Below are 23105 nucleotides of genomic sequence, written 5' to 3' on the forward strand. Positions count from 1 at the left end.
AGGCAGCAGATTCCGTGAAGGACTGAAGGAGGTTTTCATTCAAGCGTGGGAACTCCTGAGAAGCAGGCAAGGAACTGGTCAAGAGTTCAACATCGCAGAAAAAAAAACAAGTTTCAAACCTTCCGGTAGGTTTTATTTTCGCGAACCCATGACGTACTGATCGTGTAACGGCCATATGGACGCCCCCGCACTTAACAGGGTCTTCAATGTCGAAACCCCATTTATGTGGATCCCATCAATCCTGGTGTGATGGAATCATCAAGTGGCAACTGAAAATAAAGTTAATAAGTTGCCCTGCACCACGTCAACGGTTATCAATCAGTACGTCTGTGGCTCCTAAAGAGTTCGTGGCTACCATAAGGTTTCTTTTTTTGGTTCCAGTTGAGAAAATTAGGCCACACTGGAATCCATGACTGCGGCCTACAGGAATGATTGCGCCGCGCCTCCAGATCCAGTTGGGTAGCAGTGAGCTTGAGGGGATAACAAAAAAGGAGGGAGAGAGAGAGAGAGAGAGAGAGAGAGAGAGAGAGAGAGAGAGAGAGAGAGAGAGAGAGAGAGAGAGAGAGAGAGAGAGAGGAGAGAATGAATGAATGCCCGAACGATTATAACCTTCAGTACAAGGGCGTCACCTCAGCAAAACAAAAACAGTTTACAGTTAGCTTGAACAAAACGAAAGAAGTGTACCATAGTTACGATGAAATTAAATATACTTGGATAGTAACAAGGTTACATTTGTGTGAGGTTTGGACGAGGAGTACTAGTTGTACAAGTGGTGGACAACTCCCTTTCCTTGTACATGTCATATTGTGATACCCAAACATTCACATACAAGTTAATTTTCCAAGCTAACTACAATTATTCTTAATTACTGTGTATAAAGACGCGCCAAAACTCACATAATTTTTTTTAAATGGGCACGTGATTATATATTACAGTATCATGTGACTACACACGCACGTATACACACACACAAACACAAGTTTTACTGTGGCAAACACAGTTACTCGCATACATACAAACAAGGTAAAACACTCGATTTTCCAAGATATAATAAATATATGCACTCTTGAATTTTACTCCAAGATAAATTGTGCATTCACACACACACACGTGTCTGCGTGCAAAGGTGCTATCACTAAGTATAAACACACTCATATATTTAGCTTCCTTTACGTCTTCATAATACACGATCTCGCTTCAATACAGTGGCGTCTCGTTGGCTGGGTAGAATCCGCATGTCTTAAAGTGGAGCATTACTCTAGGATGAGTCACCGTATTCAAGGGGATTAAATATGTTGACCTTGCGCAGGAAAACGCGCACGTAAACAACATTAGCATGCGCAGTCGAGATGCGCAGACCTTCTATTAAGTTCTTGAAACGTGGTAGGTGACACATTGTCTTAAAGATTCTGAGTCATACATGTCGAATTTGTTCTTCCGTTATGTCCCTAAATCCAACGACATTGTTTTCTTAAGTGAAACAAAAACACAACAAGTAGCCCAGTCAAAGGGATGGCACTTGCTTGGATAAGGAACAAATAAACGAAGAAGAAAAAGGGGAGATAATTAGATTAGATGTGTTAGGGGTGAGACAGAGAGGAAGACCGAGAAGATGGATAACGTGAAGCGAGTGTTAAAAACCGGGAAGGTATGCCAACTGAGCAAGAACGGGTAATCGCGGTAGAAGGAAGAAACGAATGGAGAATCGGTGTTGAAAACGAATGAAAGGGTTGACGCAGCCAAGGACACATGTCTTCTCTTCGGGTCAACCAACCGTGCATGACGAAGGCGTGGCCGAAGTGGTAAAGTTCTTCTGAGGATCCCGCTGTTGGCGAAGGTTTTCCATTAGTCACTCGTCCTGAAGAAGCTGTTGTGTGTGTGTGTGTGTGTGTGTGTGTGTGTGTGTGTGTGTGTGTGTGTGTGTGTGTGTGTGTGTACGTGTGTGTCTGTACGAGTCACTATGGTCTTGGATAACGTGTTGGACTCATGATCGACTGCTGTTACCCTACCCGAAGAGAGCTCGAGTTCATTTACAGACTGATCTATGAGCAATGGTGTTACTTTATACAAACACACACACCATCCTCTTACTAAAGGGGGTACAGTAATGATTTGCAGTGTTGGTGAAACTTTCAAGCCGTGAGTGGGACTTGAACTCAGACTTCCCGCATGGGGAGAGAGAGAGAGAGAGAGAGAGAGAGAGAGAGAGAGAGAGAGAGAGAGAGAGAGAGAGAGAGAGAGAGAGAGAGAGAGAGAGAGAGAGAGAGAGACTCCGTCTGGTCTCGAATAAGAGGAGAGGTTGCCAAGAATATACACGATGTAGCTATACTGTCTACGACTTCCTCTATGCTAAGTAAGACTCTTCGGCCTTGGTGTTGATAAAATTCGCCCATTTAATCGGTCAAGACGACACACTAACAAACACACACACGCACACAGCCTTCTTGACTTTGCCAAACGTAAACTCATGGCCAGCGGTGAGGTCTCCGATCCCATGCCTGACTGCTTTATTCCCACCTCTTCCCTCCTTGTCTCTCTCATCCCTCCCTCTCCCACCCACGTTCCCGTCTACATCCCAGTTTTTACAGTCGTCCCTGCCCATACCCGCTCAGCCACCTCCCTACCCACGCCCCTGCATGATGTCATGTCGCGTTGCACACGCCCACAGCGCGCGCGCGCACGTACACACAGAATACCCACGCTTACCCCGCCCTAGTACAAAGACAGTACAGTGTTATGTATACACGTTGGAGCCACGTGCGGAGAGGCGTGGCTGCCCAGTGACGTCATGTCGACCTGCCCGGGTATGAAATGACAGTGACGTCATGTCGACTACCAGGACAATTCCAACAACTGTGGACATATTTTGCAAACCTAGACTCTGCCTTGGGGCAACACACCTGTCGCACGCATGCGCAGAGGAGAGGCACGGACGGAGCGCGTGTGTGAGTATGCGGTTTCTCCTTCCTTTGAATACTGGTGGGAGGAGTTAAGGAGGTGTTTACAAATGGATGACCAGTATACTTGCCTGTGTATACAGCATGGAGACTGAACATTAAAGGTGTTGTTGAACGGTAACTTAAGGACAGGCAGCTACGTGCCTACGGAGAAGGAAGTAATGGCGAAAAGTGGAGGTGGAGGTGGAGCTATCATGAAGGTGGTTGGGAGGATAAGGGGTCCAAACTTTGGAATAAAGGAGGTATGGCGTGTAGTTTGTTGTAGCCGTGACCATCTATGTTTTCTAGGAGGAAACTGGGAATGCAGGAATGTATTTGGAAGGGTTGGGTTAATCTATAATCGGTGTTGAGCGTTTGATGGCCAGGTGCAGATTTAGTTATGTTTGAGAATGACGCGTAACTTGGCCTATAAAGGACATTTTCAGCTTAGAGTGGAGTTGCTATGACAGTGTCCCGCCTGTTCATATAACGGGTGCTTATGTCATGCTGTTAGCGTCATATGCTGCCAATAGGGTTCTATGTTAGAGTTTATCAAAACCCTGCTCTATTTACTGCAACCGTGTAAAAAGGGAAACAAGAATACGTGAAGTCAGGTCGCTCTTTCCATACGACGTGACGTCATATCGACTCCAAGGATGTTGTTTTTTTCAATACGTGAGAGGAGATTTCGTGAATCTTAGGTGATGATTCAACTCTTTGTAGAAATGTATGGCATCATGAATGGACACAACGGACAACGGACGTCTCTCTCTTTGACTACCAATCGATTTATTTCATCATGGCAAACACACTACAGGCGTCTCCGAGATTGGTACGCCTGGTGTGTTGAAAGGCCGGTTGGCAGCATTGTAAATATACTGGCATCATAATCATTGTCAATAAATGCGGATGATATGAAGGCTGGCAAAATGAGTAGGAGAGGGAGTGGGAAAGGGGGAGATTGGCTTTGAGCCAGTTTATATGCAATGCAAGCTACCTACGACGTGATTTTTGTTAACATGTTAATTCATGAGCCAGATGTCTTCTGTGGTGATTTTTGAGTTGTTGACAATGTTGTGGGCGTTCTCCATGAATAATTCTGTTTCTGTTTCTCTGGTCTGTATGTGACTGGGAATGTAGGCGAGCATGTTTGTCATGGGTGAGTGGGTGATTCAGGTCGAACGTGTGTGTGTGTGTGTTTAAGATTCACCACGGCCCTGGATCACTTGCAAAACATGTGACCGACAGCTGTCACCCTCCCAGATGAGAGCTCAGAACTCGTGTGAATCGACCTATGAATACTGCCGTGATCTTACAAACAACATACACCCATAGCCTTCCTCAAGGAAGACAGTAACGGTTCCTTTTTTCTCCGTCCACACACACTCGAATCATTAATAAAATACATCCAGTCATTACAAAGGAAACCACTTTTCTGGGTCGTATTCGTTTAGAAGAGGAAGAAGGGAAGAAGAGGGATAGGAAGAGGAGGAAGAAGTAATGATCACAGATTCTGAGGCATTTACCTACTGCGACGGCAGTGTCAAAGCTGTTCTTGTGAAGACTGCATTTTGGCAGGATCGTCCACTGGGAGGGAATCGAACCCACGGACCGTGAGTCGTCAGCCTTGGTTGAGGCGGTCTAGCTGCCGCACACCAGCACCCGTTTAGCATAACTTAGCGGAGACTTGTTTTAACAATGTTGTGGAGTAGTTGGGACGTGATTCTTAGATGCTATCAATTTATTATCATCAATATATATATATATATATATATATATATATATATATATATATATATATACATATATATATATATATATATATACACACACACAATGCTGACGTGCATTTCCTTCCACCTAGGTTATTCCCTCAAAGAAGAATGTCAATTTATTATTATAATTTTTCTTATCTATTAATCCTTGCTAGGTTCAACTGAGTATATCAAGGGTAGATGGAGGTAAACAGGACGGGATGGAAGTGGATTGGGGAGAGGGGGAGTAGAGGGGGGGGAAGGAGGAGCTCGACTCTTGGGGTAATGGGGGAGGTTGGTACCTTCTCTTTGTTCACTCAAGGGTAGATCCCAATTCATTTTTGGAAAAGATTTGCAAGTAGTCGTTTGTACAAGTTACATATTTTGAGACCCAGAAATAGAAGACACGGGTCTAGTTCCGAGTTTATTCCTGGCCGGTTTCGCTTTGAGGTTCTTCAGAACAAGCTCAAAGCGAAACCGGTCAGAAATAAACTCGAAACTAGACCCGTGTCTTCTTCTTTTTCCACCTTCCTCAAGTTACATGTTGTATGATGGCTAACGGTATTTTTTTTGGGGGGGGTAGGGGGGTTCTGTCACCCGCCCTGACCTCAACCTTGTGACAATTTTGTTTCTGAAAGGGGTCGGGGTCTAGGAGGCACCTTCGTTCTTGGGTCCATCTGTTCGTAAGGCGTTAGCCAAATAAAGTCAGTAAAATCAGCCAATGTGTTGGACCCGTCCTGAGTCACTGTGTTTTACCTAGTTGTAATTTACGGGAAGGTGAGCTATGCTCGTGGTATCCCGTCTCCACATCTCGTTTGTGTGTGTGTGTGTGTGTGTGATTCACCATTCTCTTGGATCACGTGTTGGACTCGTGATCGACAGCTATTTCCCTCCCGGAAGAGAGCTCAGAGCTCATACATGACCGATCTATGGGTAATGTCGTGACCTTACACACACACACAAAACTCCCCGCCCACGAGAGTTGGAGTAACAGCTCGCAGCGATACTGAAATTATTTCAGCCCTGTGCGGGATTCGAACCCGGACCGCCATAGTATCGGCCGTGAACGCTACAACTGCGCCGTTAAGTCGTGTGTGTGTGTTGTTTAGACGGGAGTATGTTCAAATGCGTCACCTGAATCTAAGCAAGGTAGAATTTTGGCCAATATCCATTACAAATGAAAACTCATTGCCAACCCCCCTCCCCTCCCTCCAATTCACCCCTCCTCCCCTCACCACTGTCCTCAATGTTGGTGCCAAGAGAGGAGAGTGGGGGGGGGGGAGAAGGGTAGGGTACAGAACTCACGTTTTCTTTGTGTGCTCTTGTGACTTTATACTAGGTCAGGGGTGGACAACCCGTTGCACGATAATGACTTTTTTTTGGTACGCGAAACCCAGAGATCATCTTAAAATAATAATAAATAATAATAATAATAATAATAGTAATTAAATAAATAAATTTTCATACTCATATGTAGGCCTATGATTTTACTCCGTTGCCACGCGAAATTTTTGTCTCAAAGATTTGGCTCATTTTGGCACGCGCACTTAAAAAGGTTCCCCTCCCATGTACTAGGCCTTTTATCAGTCTACGAGCAACATCGCACGTGAATTTTCTTTTTAATATATTTATCAACTTCGGTCAGAATATTCTAGACTTCCGTAAGAACATCTGAAGATTGTGTCTAACATTCGTATTCTAGGTTTAACTTTTCTTAGTCCGTCATTCAGCTTCTCAAGATGCAAAAGTAATTTGACATTTGGACATTTGTAAAAATAAAATATCGTAATCGAAGTCTTTTCTACTCAAACGAAGTAGCAACAACGAGAAGCATGATATCGGAAAAAGCCTAGTGTGCCGGCACATCATCGAAAACACACCCAAATTTTCTGTTCCATTGTCTTCTAATAGTTAATCAAATGTACAATCACGAACATAAGTTATGAGCCACTCTTTAGCCCTCAAAACGTCAATATCATTTTGTTGTTGTTGTTGTTGTTGAGTACGTGATTTATTTTCCAAAGTATCATTTAGTCTACAATTAGGTAATTTTCTTGAACAGAATAAAGTTGTCAAAGAATTTGAATTTTGTATCATCAAAAACTCTGGGTGGGTAAAACATACTCTGCTCATGACTTCAAAGAGGATCAACTCCCTTTGCTGACTAAAATCTTTTGGCGACGTTTGACGAAGCTATGTCACTCAGCATTGGAACGATCTAGTCTTTTCGCGAAGATCTGCCCTCGCGAAAAGACGTCAGACCCTCGATGGGTTCAAGGGCAACATAACGCTTCCCGTTCGCACTCTTTTTTACGTCCTTTTATTTTCGTGGCATGTGAATAACAATACGACTTTTTCTCAATGGGGTTCCAGCCCATAGTATTCCGAATGCAAGTCTGTGCAAATGAACAAATTAATATTTCGTCCACGATAATCCTTGGGGACTATCACATCAAATAATAGCAGTGTTAAAGGGCATTTTTTTTTAAGTGGGAAATATTCTTGTCATAAAAGAATGCTACGTGAATCTGGTCCTTCGGAGATGTTACTATAATCCTTCAAATCTGTCTAACAAAGATCAGGTACTCGATACTTGTTAGCTAATATGAATGTCGAAACTGGAGCATGACAAACACCATAGTTAATGTAGGTGATTCTCGTTTTCTTCCTCCAGGGGTTGGGTTTGTGATTATTACCAGTTTTTTTTTTTTTTTTTTTTTTAATTCTTCCCTGCAGCGCCGTAGTCGTGACTCTTGTAGGTGGAGCGGACGCTGGGCTGCATGGAGATACATCACAACGCACAATGGTACCAAAGCTACTCAACTTGAATTCATTCTTGTTGGCTACATTTTGACTTGTTTCCTGGAAGCGTTGACAAGACACCCACGGGGAAAGAGAGAGAGAGAGAGAGAGAGAGAGAGAGAGAGAGAGAGAGAGAGAGAGAGAGAGGAAGAGCCTGCAGGGCATTAGCTGATGAAAGTATTCAAGGGAATGGAAGATTCGCAACCGTAGGATTAAGTTTATGAACCCTTTAAGGTCACCGTCCTCCTGAATTTGGGAATTGTCCACGTCTATCACAGGGCAAGTTATACCAGACTTGGGGAGTATTTTCTTTCCTCCACCCAAATGGCCCATGCCCCTATCCCATTTTCCTCAAATGGTTAAAACTTGAATTCTCTCCATTTGTCACTAAATTAAAAAAGGGGCGCGTTTCTACAAATGAAATTCGTTGGCGGTTGGTGTGGAATACTAAACTCAGGTTTTAAAAATTCCCTTGCATTTTACAACGACGGTGAACCGCCCAATATCCCGAGTAGTTTAATTCAGTTGATTACATCGTGCAATCATCGTGTGATATGGAAGCTTTGCCACGCAGTCAAACGAAGAACGGGTCAGTTATTTTTAGAAAGGAAACTTAACGACATGACGTCATGGCTAGGTGCACCAGTCAACTGTCCCGTGCGTTCATTCTACCTCGGCACCTTGCACGCTTCCTCATGACAGGATATTAGTTAGGTTTCTTTCTCAAATGAACTGACCTAGACATAACCTCCACATGCGCAAGAACACGAAACTGGTTCTTGACGAACTGTGAGCCAGAACACGAATCTTTCCACAAAAGGAGAAGCTGCATGCTTTCGTGTTTTGTGCAGCTCGTTCGTGATTTACATGCGAGACAGACACGCCGGGAGGGGAAGAAGGGTTGAGCTACTGCACTGCATTGGCTCAACTCATATCCACTATTACATATGACGAAGACCATGTATACGTATCATGGCTGCATTCTAGACTTCTCTACAATATGGAAGTACGGTAACAATTGTGGATAGTGAAAAGGATCTCGGCATAATTATCACTAATGATCTCAAATCATCTAAGCCAACGTTTTTCAAACTTTTTTTTTACTGCGACCCACAGCAAGAACCAGTTTACATCGCGACCCATTATACTTAAGTGATATATATACACACATATATATACTGTATATATAAGAGAGAGAGGGGGGGAGGAAAAGAAGGGGAGAGGGAGAGGAGAGAAAGAAATAAGAGAGATATTTCAAGTAACGTTCATTTTCATTATCATCTCTTCCTCCTCCTCTGCCTTGCTCTCACTTGCTTATTTTTTATTTCCTTTCTTTTTTTGTCACGACCATTTTATTTTTCACGCGACCCACAGTTTGAAAAACGCAGTATATTTCCGCCTCAGACAAAGTAAATAAGATTCTAGGACTGAATGCGCGATCTTTTGATTTTAAAAGTCCATCCGTCATTAACGAACTATAAATCGTTAGTCCATCCGCATTTGGAATAAATCATACGAAAATCGACTAAAACATATTAATATATTTTCCATATAAATGCGTAGACTTGAGTGATTTGATAACTGTCAAGATTCTAAAGGGAATCGACATCAAATGCGACGAAATTTTCACGCACAATGCTAATCAGACAAGATATAATGGCCTCAAACTGTCACGAAGTAGATTTAATTTGGAAATTTAATAAGCTTCCTGCAGAGGCAGTGCGATGTAGTACAGATTGAAGTTTTAAAACTCATTTAGATAACACATACGAAATATACTGTAATACCCGCCATTTATTTTATTCTATTTATTTATTATGATGTAGATTTTTATAACTTATTATAATTTACTATTTTGTCTGTTTATTATCTATCATTATACATTCTTTTTTCGTATCCGATCTAGTTATAAAACAAAAGGTCTCCTGTCGGCATGCTCTACCTTTGTAATATGTTCACCAACAACATGCCGTAACAGAATTTTAACGGTTAGGTTTTGGAAGTCATTTTCTGCGTCGTTGCCTTAAAAGCATTATATCTCGTTTTTCACATACACACTCACTCAACTAGGTAAATACACACACACGCAAAAGGCCGTGGTTGAGACGCAGATTCTCGAGAAAAGCTCAGAAACAAGTACATGCATGATACGTGTTGCTAGCCGCCGCGAGTCGCCCAGTGTAACAATGGGAGTGCATTGTGTACGAGCGCAGAAGGCTGAGACAGTGGGCCCAGCCCCGACAACCACCTCAATAGAGGTTCGCACGGGAGCCGAGGCAGCGACGACGACAACGCTCCAAGATTTTCTTTGCCCTCTCCTCCTACCCCCACCCTTCTCTCCACTCCTTCGGATAGAAAACTGTACAGCCTGAATAGGCCTTGTTTTTGTCTTGTCTCCAACAGGACACACCTGCCCTTGTTGCTGTCTACTACCCACCAAACTCGACAAAACCTATATAGGCACATGGAGAAATGCACGTGCGCAACACAAACAAGACACAAGGTACATTTGGATGGAGCTATTGTAATATGCACTTCGATTTTAGGAACTTTCCATATTTCCCTGTTGTGTGTGAGGGGGGAGGCGAGCAAGTAAGCTAGTTCGACATGCAAACCCCTTTGCTCATCTCTACATGCAGTACGATAAACAGACACTATGCATGAACTTCCATGGCTCTGTGTGGGGGGAGGGGTAGGAACACTGGGTAAAATAGGAGTATTGTTCCATAAATAATGTATATTTAGAAAAAGTGATTCTGTTTAGACACAAACGCGAGCAAATAATACTCTTGTCAGCACGTGGCTATAGATGCACATATTGCATTACCCAATTTACCGCGCTTCTGTCCTAAAGGACAATATCGCACCACCATCAATATATATTTTATGATATATATATATATATATATTTTAGGAAAATGGGTGTATGTATATATTGGGGTATGTTATTCCAAGAAGAGCCAAGAAAAGAGAGGAGGGTGGTGAATGGAAGTGGAGTATGTGGGGATGAAATGGGTGGGAGTGGATTTATGCCTTTGACTTTGGCTACCTCCCTTGTAAGGGGGAAAAGCCCTTGGCATGCATATATATATAAATATACATATATATATATATATATATAAATATACATATATATATATATATATATGTGTTATTCCTAAGTTATTGGAATCATGTGTTACATTGTTACATTACAATATATGGCGGGGACCAATTATAGTTTCAATTTAGTCCCGTCTCTTGTAGAAATGTAAAGAAAGAAAAAAATGTGTTGATATAACTAAGGTTAGGTGAAGTGTGATTGGAGTTTGAAGGGAGGGGTGGAGGAGTAGGAGTTTGTTGAGAGGTGTTGTGTAGGTCAGCATTGAGTCAGGTGCCACACGTGGAGAGATAATTAAAGAAAGAAAAAACATAAAAACTTACCTAAGACTGGGTATAGTGTGGCTGGAATTTAGATGAAGGGGGCAAAGTGTGGGGTGGTTGGGGGTTGTGTAGGTTGAGAAATATAACGAAAGAAAATAATATAAAGAGACTTACACGGATCCCGTGGCCGCCGGTGGTTGTATGCAAACCGTCCGGCGCTAATTATGGAGATTATGGTGGTGGTGGTAGTGGGGGACGCGACGATGGTGATGTAGGCGGTGGTGGGGTTGAACGTGACGTCTCCAGTCTCTCTTCTCGGATTTGACGGGAACTGAGCTCTGCGAGTCCGTTATCTACGTTGACGTTTTGTTTTCATACTTCTGCAAGTGGCGTGATGGATCGTTGACGTGATGGGATCCCGTCCGACAGGCGACTCATAACGTTCATTCACTCGACGACACCTGATGTTGTCGAGCGTTTAGCGCATTTTCTTTGCACGTCGTTGGAAACGCACGCCTGGGTGTTTTGTTATCTCATCACAAGGTAAAGCAATCGAAGGCACATTTACGGCACATTCGATAAAGACACTATCATGTTCATGTTCCTCATTCAATTTGTTTTGCGTCTTCTTTTATTTTAATACCTTAGAATGATTTTTTTCGTAAAAGGTATGTGATTACTCACTAAACACTTCCATGCTTTCAAAATTGTTTTTTGTTCCTTATGCTCATTTCTTTCATGTACTACCTGAATCCATGCTACACTGCTGCGTGGGGAGGTAACGAAACGTATGGGAATTAATACAAATAATATTTATTATTACTTATATTACTATAATAAAAACAAAAATAATAGTAGCAATAATGGTAATAACGATTTTTATAGCATGGCTAAAATATAGCCATCCTTCAGGTGATAGCATACACATTATTTCTCTGTGACTCATCAAGCCTAGACATTTAATCCTAAACTGTCTTTATTAAAAAAATAAATAGATGAAATAAAACAAATATTTTTTTGCATTTCACTTTCCGAGGTCAGGGCTGGGTTATGAAATCACTTCAGGCATCAAAATCGGAAAACTAGAGGAGGAAACTAGACAAACATTACATGACCCGAACTCAAATAGCAGTCAACACATCATAACACAACATAACTCCAATCCTAACCCGGAAGAGGGGTGAAGTCTTTGAAACGAGAGCACTCGTTTCGCTTTTGTCAAAGGGTTGTTGATGTGACTTTCCCGGTGTTACGAGGACCCCATAGGAACTTGATTTTGTATTGAAATAGAGTTTGTTCGTTTTATCTAATGTTGATGAACTGTACGCTTGCATGTCTCGAATCTTACTCAATTCGTTTAACAATGATATATATATATATAATATATATATATATACACACACACATGCAAGGTAACCACTTATGAAAAGAAACGACCGGAGCAGAGCGCTTTCGTGTATTACATCCAGTGCAGAAATACAGAGTACAAACAAGCATAAACTATTACTCTGAAGGCTATTTTCGTTGTTCAACAAGGACAAAACGCTCCCTTTCCTTTTCAGAAGACGATTATTTTATTTATCTATTCATTATCATTTCCTTTAATCCCTGACGAAGTTATCTTCGACGTTTCAATTGATAACACTGAACGCTTGACCTCCGTACGACATGGTAATCGTCCAAGTGGAGATAATGATATCAGGGACTAATGATCTCTTCCGTGAGCATTTCGTTCACCTTCGTCTCGCCCTGAGGACGCGCGTTGGGGGCCTCGAAGGGTTCAGTAAATCGCCGAGCTGGTGGGGGGAAAGGTCTCTCCAGTGACGGAATTCGATCAATGAAGTCTCCGGTTTGGCTAAATTCGTTCCCGCACCCCTCCCCGCTGATATAATTGAACCCGGCGTTTGCCACAAACAAATGTAAACACGGAGTTGTTGTGTCAATGAGGTAGATGTATCGGTGAATGAACAATATCCTAACGGACAAAACCCCAATTGGTAGGTTAGGTTAGGATATCTCCCCACCCCCCATTTTCCTATTAGGATTTTGTCATGTGTTCAGTTGTACCACTCTGCTGCCGAGGGGTTGTCACGGATGAATGAAATCGCCAGACGGCAGACAGAATAATAGGTAAAGTACTACCAGGTAAAGAAGGGGTTGATGGAGATGAATAGAATCATCCGGCGGTGGCAGGAATCGAAGGGATAGTGCCATACGGTACGGAAGGAGGTCTCGATCCGTTGAGACAGCCTTCAGGCCAGTGTCCACAGTTTGTGCGCATCAAAATGCCTTTCGGTGGTATTCTTCAAAAAAATCTTTCCTTATATAAATAATTGGAAGTTATTTTTTTTTTACGAATACCACAGTGAGAATCTTACGGTGGTATTCTTTAAAAAAATCCATATAAAAATCTTTTATAAAGCCTTGGAAGAGAAAAAATTCTTTTTAAGAACACCACCGTTTGTCTCTAACCATAAGAGAAACCTCAAATGACGTCACTTTGTTAAGTGTTTGTAAGGGACATTTCTTGAGCAACACGGAGTAAATAATAATATCAACATTACTAAATAAAAATAATAACAATAATGATATAATACTACTACCAATAACAACAACAATAAAGGTGGTTCCTGCCGTTGTATAACAGGATCCGTAACCTCTATGGTGATATTTGATTCCCTCCCGTTGTCTGTTGTTACGCCGAGTCCCTATGTCTGGATTTTGTAGTCCGACGTCCGATACTTGTCTGGTATCGGCCAGGACTTGTGCAGTTCCATACACATTTGCTTCTCTCGCATGTAATTATTTATTAGTTTATACATTTACCCATTGTTTTTTGTTTATTTATTTCTCTATTTGTTTGTTTATTGTTTTAGTTATTTATGTTTTTGGCGGAGATACAAGGCATTTTATGTGACGGGTCAAGCTGGTTCATCGTGACGTCATCAGTGCCACGAAGAAAGGGGAAAAGGTCATTGGGTACATGAGGGGTCGAGGGTGACGTAACCACTTCAGTACTGTGTGTGTGACATGGAGACGAATGAAATGAAAAGTACAACACAGTACTCAAGGGGTTAATCGATATGCATGTACTTATGTCACGCTCCAGTTGGCACCCTCAGTGTGTCGACGTAATTTATGTATACAGATTATATTTACATATTTGTACACACACACACACACACATATATATATATATATATATATATGTGTGTGTGTGTGTGTGTGTGGGCGCGCGCGCGTCTAACGTCAAATTATTTCTTTCAACCGAGGCGGAAGTGAAGCAGAACAAAACTGACCTTGTCTCCTGATTCAGCTGAATATATATATATATATATATATATATATATATATATATATATATATATATATATATATATATATGTGTGTGTGTGTGTATGTGTGTGTTATGTATATATATATATATATATATATGAAATATTTTCAAGTTTTGACTTGGCTACCTCCTTTATTGGGGGAAAAGGCCTTTGGTACACACACACACACACACTTATATATATATATATATATATATATATATATATATATATATATATATATATAAGTGCGTATATGTGTGTGAATTTTGGATCAATTTTGTGACGTATTAATAAACATCTATTAAGATCTCACTTTCATAAAGAGAAAAAAGGGCTATAGGCTCTGTATACGAAGACCACTAATTGTGGTCCTCTTCAGCAGGTAGAGTCATGGGGTGAGGAGAATCGACATTCGAAGCCGGATAAGGGAACTTGGGGAGACTCAAGTCCCGTCGCTCCCGGTGAAGTGACGAAGGGGATTGGCAGTAAGCAGGATCAAAGTGAATAACTTTAGAAATGAGTTTGCTAACTTCAAGTAAAGGCGTCAGGTAACCATTATCCTACGGAATGATCAACTTAGGAGTGTATTTCATGAGAGGGGATTGGGCTATTTTTGTACTAAAGCTTTAATGGTATTTGGAGATAATGGCATAGGCGTTTTCCAAGTCTATGTAGTGATTCAAATTCTTGGTGTAATCAAACACACCTGAACAATTTGGTTACGTCTGACAGAATATTTGTGTTCCTTCAACCTGTACGTCTCTCCCTGTTTGACCCCAATATACCTTATCTTGGCAAGGTTATGTTTATATAAACACCTGGGTTACCGTTACTCTGTGGTGGGAATGTAGACATTTACATCTCAAAACGTTATCGAGTTAGGCATAACCGGAGTACTTCTGCTTCCATTTTCTCTGATAGCAGAACCTCGATTCTCGAACGCCGAGCAAATACGTTCTCGATAAAAAAAAAAAAAAAAAAAAAAAAAAAAAAAAAAAAAAATCCGAGAATTTCTTGTTTAGGTAGTCGACCAAAATATCGGTTCTCGACTAACCCGAACGGAGATAAATGGGAAATAGGGCTAAATTCAAAGTTTTGTAGAAAAATATCACCCTGTTGAAGCTGTATCCAGCACATCAGTAAATTTGTTTCGGTCCTCGACCAAATTGGTTCTGGATCAGTTTTCTAGAACGAATTGTGGTCGAAAACAAAGTTTCTCTGTGCATATATATACTGTATATATATATATATATATATATATATATACATATATATATATATATATATATATATATATATATATATATATATATATATATATACATAAGATAATTCCTACTCTCGTCCCCGGATTCGAACCTAGGCTCGTGAATTCTCACTACAGTCGCCTTACTGACTGAGCTATTGACCCTATGAAAATAACAAACCTGGAAGTTAATCTAATTCCCGAGGAACTAAGTCGACTGGTAACTGCCGTCCGCACTTATTATTTCAGTGACCCAGGACATCTTGGCTAGTGGTTAAGACTGTTACGTTTACTTGATAGACTCATCGTCGTTGTCATACCTGAATGGAATCACCAGTGACGGTGATGTCGATCAAATAATTCCGACTGTCGTCCCCGGATTCGAACCTGGGCTCGTGAATTCTCACCTCCGTCGTCTAACTGAACAAAATAGCCTAGCATTATACTGAACACTATTAAGCTTCACTCTAAGTTTTTTGTGGCTCACCACGGTGCATGAAATGAAGATAGCATACAGCATGAATTAGTGCCGTCACTCGTCAGCCTTGAGTGTTGTACTTCATCGCCCGCAATCCTTCACCGACCTATATATATATATATATATATTGTAGCAGGAACATCATCCAACTACATAAAATCGTCTGTAATACAAAGTGAAACTATTGATGGAAATTTAAGTTTCCTTATGGAAGGGGTTCATGAAGTGATTAGTAGATGTACAATAATAATATCTGCTGCATGTGGTATGGTTAGTAGTATACACGGGAGGTTCCGACTGTTCATTTAAGCGATGTTAAATTTTCCTTCTACTATTATAAAATTTTTGAGATACAACTATTCTATATATAGTCGAAGTTTATGAAGAAAATAAAAAAACATTGTGAAAATATTTTTTCGGCAAAATCCTGGGCTATTCAAACAAAAAATGTTGAAAAAAAGTCGAAGTCATGTATGGGAAAGGCAAGAACATCGCGTAAAGAGGGCGTGAGGTCTGAGATTGCTGTTGCTAAGGATGTCTCCCGGAAGACCAGGTAGCCACCCCCTTTCCCTCCCCCCTCCCGCCCGGATGAAATGGCAGAAGTTGGCATCCACTCATCCACGTGCGGGTATCGAACGTCCTTGAGTGGGTGGATGTCATCCGAACTCGACACATACGCGCACGTTTACAATATAAACATTTAATATTGGATAAGCAAAGGAACATTCAAGTTTTTTCTTATCGGAGTGTATAGGTTGGGGGTGGGCGTTGTTCCACCTAAGGAAACTTCACTTATTTACTCATCAGTGTTTATGTTTCAATTTTTAATTGCCTACACGAAACGCGCCCGAATTTCTGTCGTGCTCAATATGTTTACAAAGTCCGTTAGTTTTCCGTTTAATTTTTACTCTCGTCCTCTCTCCCGCCCCCCTAACTCCGAAACCAATGCACCATCCCTCGTCCATTGCGGGAAATAGTCGCACACTAACCGTGGTAACTGCACGCAACGATGCAACACTCATTTTATCTATTGATTGCACCGAGTTTGCATCTCACATAAAACAGGAAACTGCAGATTGTAAACAAAAGCCTACACACACGGAGTCATGTACGTACAAGCATCATCGGTACTGACGACAAGGACAAACTGCATATGCAGGTAGCACTGTGACTGTCCAGTCTTCTCGGAGCCTCAGACCACGGCCAGGCTAATCCCATGAATGCCTGCGAGGACAAAGGAGAATTCCTGAATGGCGCGGTAGCTCCCGATGCTTGTTCTGCCACTGCACCCAGCACTCTGTCCACCCCTTTCCTCCTCCTCCTCCTGCCGACTCGCACCAACCTGGCTGTGACGTCATGAGTGCCTTGCGTCGAGATTTAGCTCAATAGTTTCCTGTTATTCCGAGCGACTTGCAGATTAAATACAACACAACTGAAACAACTAAATAAAAATGTTCCATTAAGATTACGATATGAAGGTCCAAATCATATTTATAGCAGTGTGTTATCTGTGAAAATAAACATTCAAAACGGAGCAGACTAACCGCCAACTCTGCGTACGTTTGTCAGATGGCGCAGATATTCAAACCATTCTAGTCCTTATGAGCCAACGTAGTGGAGGTCACATAAGTGGCCGCGCGGTAACAAGAAGGTACCGTATATTTATATTTATTAACATATACTAATTTCCCAAAAGTTAACCATAACGACGTCCTCTAATGATTAGAATACGGACACTATAATCAGTTCTTGTCCCTTGGTTGCCATGGATACCGAGGAAAGCCTTTGTTTGGAAGAGAAAGAATTAAGTTACAATCGCAGACGGATTAGTTGCGTTGGGGTTCCTGTTTAGGGGATTAATAGACCTGGTAGGCTTGTGAGCACGCTCACGTGTGTTCAGGAACTTTTTGTGTGCGTGTCCGTGCGATATTTACAGGACCAAACCCAACTCATTAAATCCTGTTTCTTACATATTTAAAAAGCTAAACAGTGGTTGCCTCTACCCTCCTTTTGTTCTCACACATGCCTGTACAATGTGCAGTAGTCTTGGGTTATTTACACTCCCGTTTTCTTTCCCATTACCTCGTAGTCATCACAAGTTTTCAAGTCCTAAATGAGGGCCTTTACTACTTCTAAATTATTCCACGTTTTCTCGATCCTGTGTGATAAATATCTTACTTTTTATCAATTAACTGATTAATTAGTTTAATTATTTTGTTTGTTTTTATTTTTGACGGGTCAGTGTTTCCACGTCTCCCCTCTCCCTTCTTCCCTCCAGCGTTGATATTTCTTCTTTTCCTCTTACATAAGTCTGTGTGGTGTTTTGTTACATCTTTTCAAGGTTAGTTATATCCTTCATCTGTTGCGGGCTCAGCTCCGCTACAACATACTCCAGACTATCATGTCCATATAAGCAAGGCCTGTTCTTATGGTCGTCCACCATGCACATTTTATTTATTTATTTATTTTTATATTAGCTGTTTTCATGTGGGTCGATTTTTGTGCGTGTTTGTTGACTGATGATTCTATTTAACGTCGCGACCCTCCCCCCCCCGCCGTAAGCTAGGATGGTGCCACTTACAGAGGTCTTCGTAACGTGGGATGTAATGAACCATGCCCTTGGTCCAACTCGCTGGCGGCAAAGATCGAACTTCCGTCAACTCAACCTTCGCCTCAAGCAGCGACGCTCTAATCCGCTCGGCCAAGGAACATCAAAGTGCTTATTACCCACAATATTTTCCCCTCCTTACTTTATATATTTTTCTCATAATTCGTATGATTCTGTTGCCGCTGTATTCTTTCCCATGTACAGTCACGATAAAAATATACCTACGCTAGAGTATTTATAACGTCAATGTTATCTTATTTTTGTCGAGTACACGATACATCTTCCTATGTAGTATCTAGCTTCAGTTAGGTAATTTTCTGAATTAGACCAAACAAAGTTGACAGACAAAGATTTTGAATTTTGTGTCATGAAAACCTCTTAGTGGGTCAAAACTTTTCCTCGTGACTATACGTCACAGTGCATTTCTTGGTATCAAATTTCATTTGCCATTTGTGGTTCTATTCATACTCCTTGTCAAGATCTGTCTAAAGAGTTTCAGGTGATATTATGATGTTCTCATTTGCAATGTATTATTCACAAGTTTATTCAAATAACTGATTTGTTCCCCTTCGTCCAGTGTTGTATGTGTATGCAAAGAAGAATGATGGCGTCTTAAATCACGTGTTGGACTCTTGATTGACAGCTATTACCCTCCCGAAAGAGAGCTCAGAGCTCACATATGACCGATCAATGGGTAATGCTGTGACCTTACACGCACACACACACACAACTCCCCGCCCACGAGAGTTGGAGTAACGACTCGCAGCGCCGCGATACTAAAATTATTTCAGCCCTGGGGGATTCGAACTCGGACTGCTGGTAGGAGCGGTTGCGAATGCTACCACTGCGCCTTCGTGTGTGTGTGTGTGTGTGTGTGTGTGTGTGCGTGCGTGTGTGTGTGTATGTGTATGTGTGTGTGTAAGCCATTTTTGGTCCACCGAGGAAAAAAGTCTCCTAAACTCTTCCACTACTCCTGCAAACTTTTCTATCTCGTCTCTCCCCCTTCTGTCTGGTCATCCTCTTCCACGCCTCCCGTCCTGCGGCGTCCAGTCAGCAGCACTCTTCATCTCCCTTCATCCTCCTTTCTATTTTGGCCACACCCTTTGCACAAATCTATTTCAACTCCTTAATCGCCTCCACAATAATGTTTTTCTGTTCACGTGTGCTTGTACTGTATATATTTCTGATGCACCATGTTCTTGGATCATGTGCTGGATTCGTGATTGACGGTGTATTACTTTCCGGATAAGAGCTCATAGTTCCTATTATCTGGTCTATGGGTAATGTAGTGACCTTAAACGCGCGCGTGCGCACACACACACATACACACACACACACACACACACACATGTCGCAGTTGGTAGAGTTTCCGGCCGGCACTACGGAGGTCCGTGTTCGAATCCCGCCCAGGGCTGAAATAATTTCAGTATTGCTGCTCTACGAGTCGTTACTCCAACTCTTGTGGGTGGGGAGTTGGGTGTGCGTGTAAGGTCACAGTATTACCCGTATATAGGTCATAGATGAACTCTGAGCTCTCTTCCGGGAAGGAAATAGCTGTCGATCACGAGTCCAACACGTGATCCAAGACAATGGTGAATCACATACACGCCTGCACGCACCCACACACCACCCCCTTGATCAAAGGAGTCAGTATTTGTAGCATCAGTGAAAAAAATTTCATGGCCAGAGCGCGGCGCGAATTCGGGATTTCAACCGTGCATTTACCTGATTATTGTATACAGGAAAAGGAGTAACACTATTGGGTCCTCCCGTCTCCTCCTCTCTAATTTATTGTACCTAACCTCAAATTCATGCACAGTTCCAACTTAGTCTGTATCCTTGATTTCCAATTATCATAATTAGATTTGAATTCGCGTGTTGTTCCAGTTTGGACTATATCATCTTCTAAGCTATTCCAAATATATATGCGTCTATATGAATAATTGTATTTCTTCACATCTTTTAGACTTGTAGTCTTCCTTAAATTGTTCACATGTCCTCCCATCCTTAATGTCCTCCCATCCTTAATGTCCTCCCATCCTTAATGTCCTCCCATCCTTAATGTCCTCCCATCCTTAATGTCCTCCCATCCTTAATGTCCTCCCATCCTTAATGTCCTCCCATCCTTAATGTCCTCCCATCCTTAATGTCCTCCCATCCTTAATGTCCTCCCATCCTTAATGTCCTCCCATCCTTAATGTCCTCCCATCCTTAATGTCCTCCCATCCTTAATGTCCTCCCATCCTTAATGTCCTCCCATCCTTAATGTCCTCCCATCCTTAATGTCCTCCCATCCTTAATGTCCTCCCATCCTTAATGTCCTCCCATCCTTAATGTCCTCCCATCCTTAATGTCCTCCCATCCTTAATGTCCTCCCATCCTTAATGTCCTCCCATCCTTAATGTCCTCCCATCCTTAATGTCCTCCCATCCTTAATGTCCTCCCATCCTTAATGTCCTCCCATCCTTAATGTCCTCCCATCCTTAATGTCCTCCCATCCTTAATGTCCTCCCATCCTTAATGTCCTCCCATCCTTAATGTCCTCCCATCCTTAATGTCCTCCCATCCTTAATGTCCTCCCATCCTTAATGTCCTCCCATCCTTAATGTCCTCCCATCCTTAATGTCCTCCCATCCTTAATGTCCTCCCATCCTTAATGTCCTCCCATCCTTAATGTCCTCCCATCCTTAATGTCCTCCCATCCTTAATGTCCTCCCATCCTTAATGTCCTCCCATCCTTGATGTCCTCCCATCCTTAATCAAGAGATTCCTTCTGTCAATGCAACTTATCCCCTGTATTAATCTGGATGCTGTAATTATATCACCTCTTTCTCTTCGATCTTTCAAAGTTGGCAGACCCGGTGCTTTTGAGACTATGACGCAGTCCACTACACCAGGAAGCCGCACGCGCGGGCTTGTGTGTGTATTTACCTAATTGTACTTGCCTAATTGTACTATAAAGGAAAGGAGCAACGCTCGTTGGGTCCCATCTCCTATTCTCTAGATTTTTGTCATACCGAGCCTCAAATTCATATCTTCTGCAGTAGATATATAGTCCTGCTGCTATGTCGGTCAGGTGATATGTTGTCTTTTATCAATATTCTCGAAGCTTTCTCTTCTTTCGCTTTTGTAATGGGTTCACTTTCCAAAGAATATTTTAAGGATGGACTTTTGCCACTATTGCCCATGTCCTGTCCTTTGCATTTTTTTTTTTTTTTTTTTGTATTGAATTTCATTTCCCATTCTTGATTACACGCAAAAAGTCTCTCTCTCTCTCTCTCTCTCTCTCTCTCTCTCTCTCTCTATATATATATATATATATGTATATATATATATATATATATATATGTATGTATGTATGTATATACTGTATGTATGTATATATATGTGTATGTATATAATATATATATATATATATATATATATATATATATATATATATATATATTGCAATAATCTACTGTCCTACTCATTTTTCACTCTTCTCAATATTTTTGCGTCATCTGTAAACATGTTGGCATATTTTATTGTTCCTTCCATCATGTCATTGACATAGACAAGAAACATTATTAGTGCAAGCCCTGAACGTTGTGGAACTCCTCTCGTTACTGCTCTCCATCTTGACATCTTATCTTTTACTGCTGTCCTCATGTATCTTTCCTTCAAAACATCTTTCATCTATTCTAGTGGTTTGTCTCTCAGTCCTCCAACGTGCTCCAATTTCCACATTAGTCGACTGTGAAACACTTATCAAATGCCCTCTCTAGGTCGAGATAACACAGTTCATGTACCCCATTCTCTCTTACAGTGCATCAATCACTCTTAAGTAAAAGCTTAAAAGGTTCGACACACACAAGACCTTCCAGATGTGAAACCAAACTGACTGTGTCCGAATGTTCCTATTTTCAAGATATTTGGTCCATTGACCTTTCTCAGTCCTTTCAAATAATTTCACTATTGTGCTGGTCAATGATACTGGACTATGATTTAGTGGTGTCTCCTTATTTTCATTTTTGTTAATTGGCACCGCATTTTTCCTCTTCCAATTAAGCGGCACAATGCCTTCTATCAATGAACATGTAATAAGATTGTGAATCTTGTTCGCTAATTGTTTCCTACATTCTTTAATTATCCAGTTTGAGATCCCGTCAGATCCTGAAGCTTTTGTCACATCCAATGATCCCAAAAGAATGACCACTTCCCTCACTTTACATTTATATCTTCTAAACCTGTTGTTTGCTCTCCTCACTTTACTTCAAAGAAGTATTCTCGTTTGTGAAGACCGATCGGAAACTTTCATTTATTTTTTTCTGCCTGAGCTTAAGCTTCTTCAAAGACCTCACCACTCGCTATTAACTTGGCGATTACCTCCCTGTGTCTCAATTTAATATTTGTAAACCTGTAAAACAGTGTTGGTTCATCTTTGCATTCATCTACTACATGTCTTGCAAAATTGCCTTTTTCCTTCCTGCGGATTATTTTATAGTCATTCCTAGCTTGTTTGTGAGCTTTTGTTTTACTGCTTTTTCTCTACCTCCATTTTCCCCCAAGCCAAATCCCTGGCCTTTTTTGCAATCTCACAATTTTTGTTAAACCAG

The 23105-nt window shown here is 41.5% G+C and overlaps 1 protein-coding gene across 2 annotated transcripts in view; it reads right to left on the reverse strand.

Moving 5' to 3' along the window:
• LOC143021824 (uncharacterized) overlaps positions 1 to 17200 on the reverse strand; it is a 112599-nt gene extending 95399 nt beyond the window's left edge. The window contains exons 1-2 of one of the 2 annotated variants that reach the window (XM_076179590.1): positions 17016 to 17200; positions 11030 to 11621 (exon numbers count right to left, since the gene is read on the reverse strand). The gene's annotated coding sequence lies outside the window, so the exon portion shown is untranslated. The remainder of the gene's footprint in view (positions 1 to 11029; positions 11622 to 17015) is intronic. The other variant, XM_076179605.1, reaches the window with a different exon arrangement.
• Positions 17201 to 23105: the final 5905 nt, after the last annotated feature.

Source organism: Oratosquilla oratoria, chromosome 3 (assembly GCF_046742065.1).
Source record: "Oratosquilla oratoria isolate Oo_2021 chromosome 3, ASM4674206v1, whole genome shotgun sequence".
Classification (NCBI taxonomy): domain Eukaryota; kingdom Metazoa; phylum Arthropoda; class Malacostraca; order Stomatopoda; family Squillidae; genus Oratosquilla; species Oratosquilla oratoria.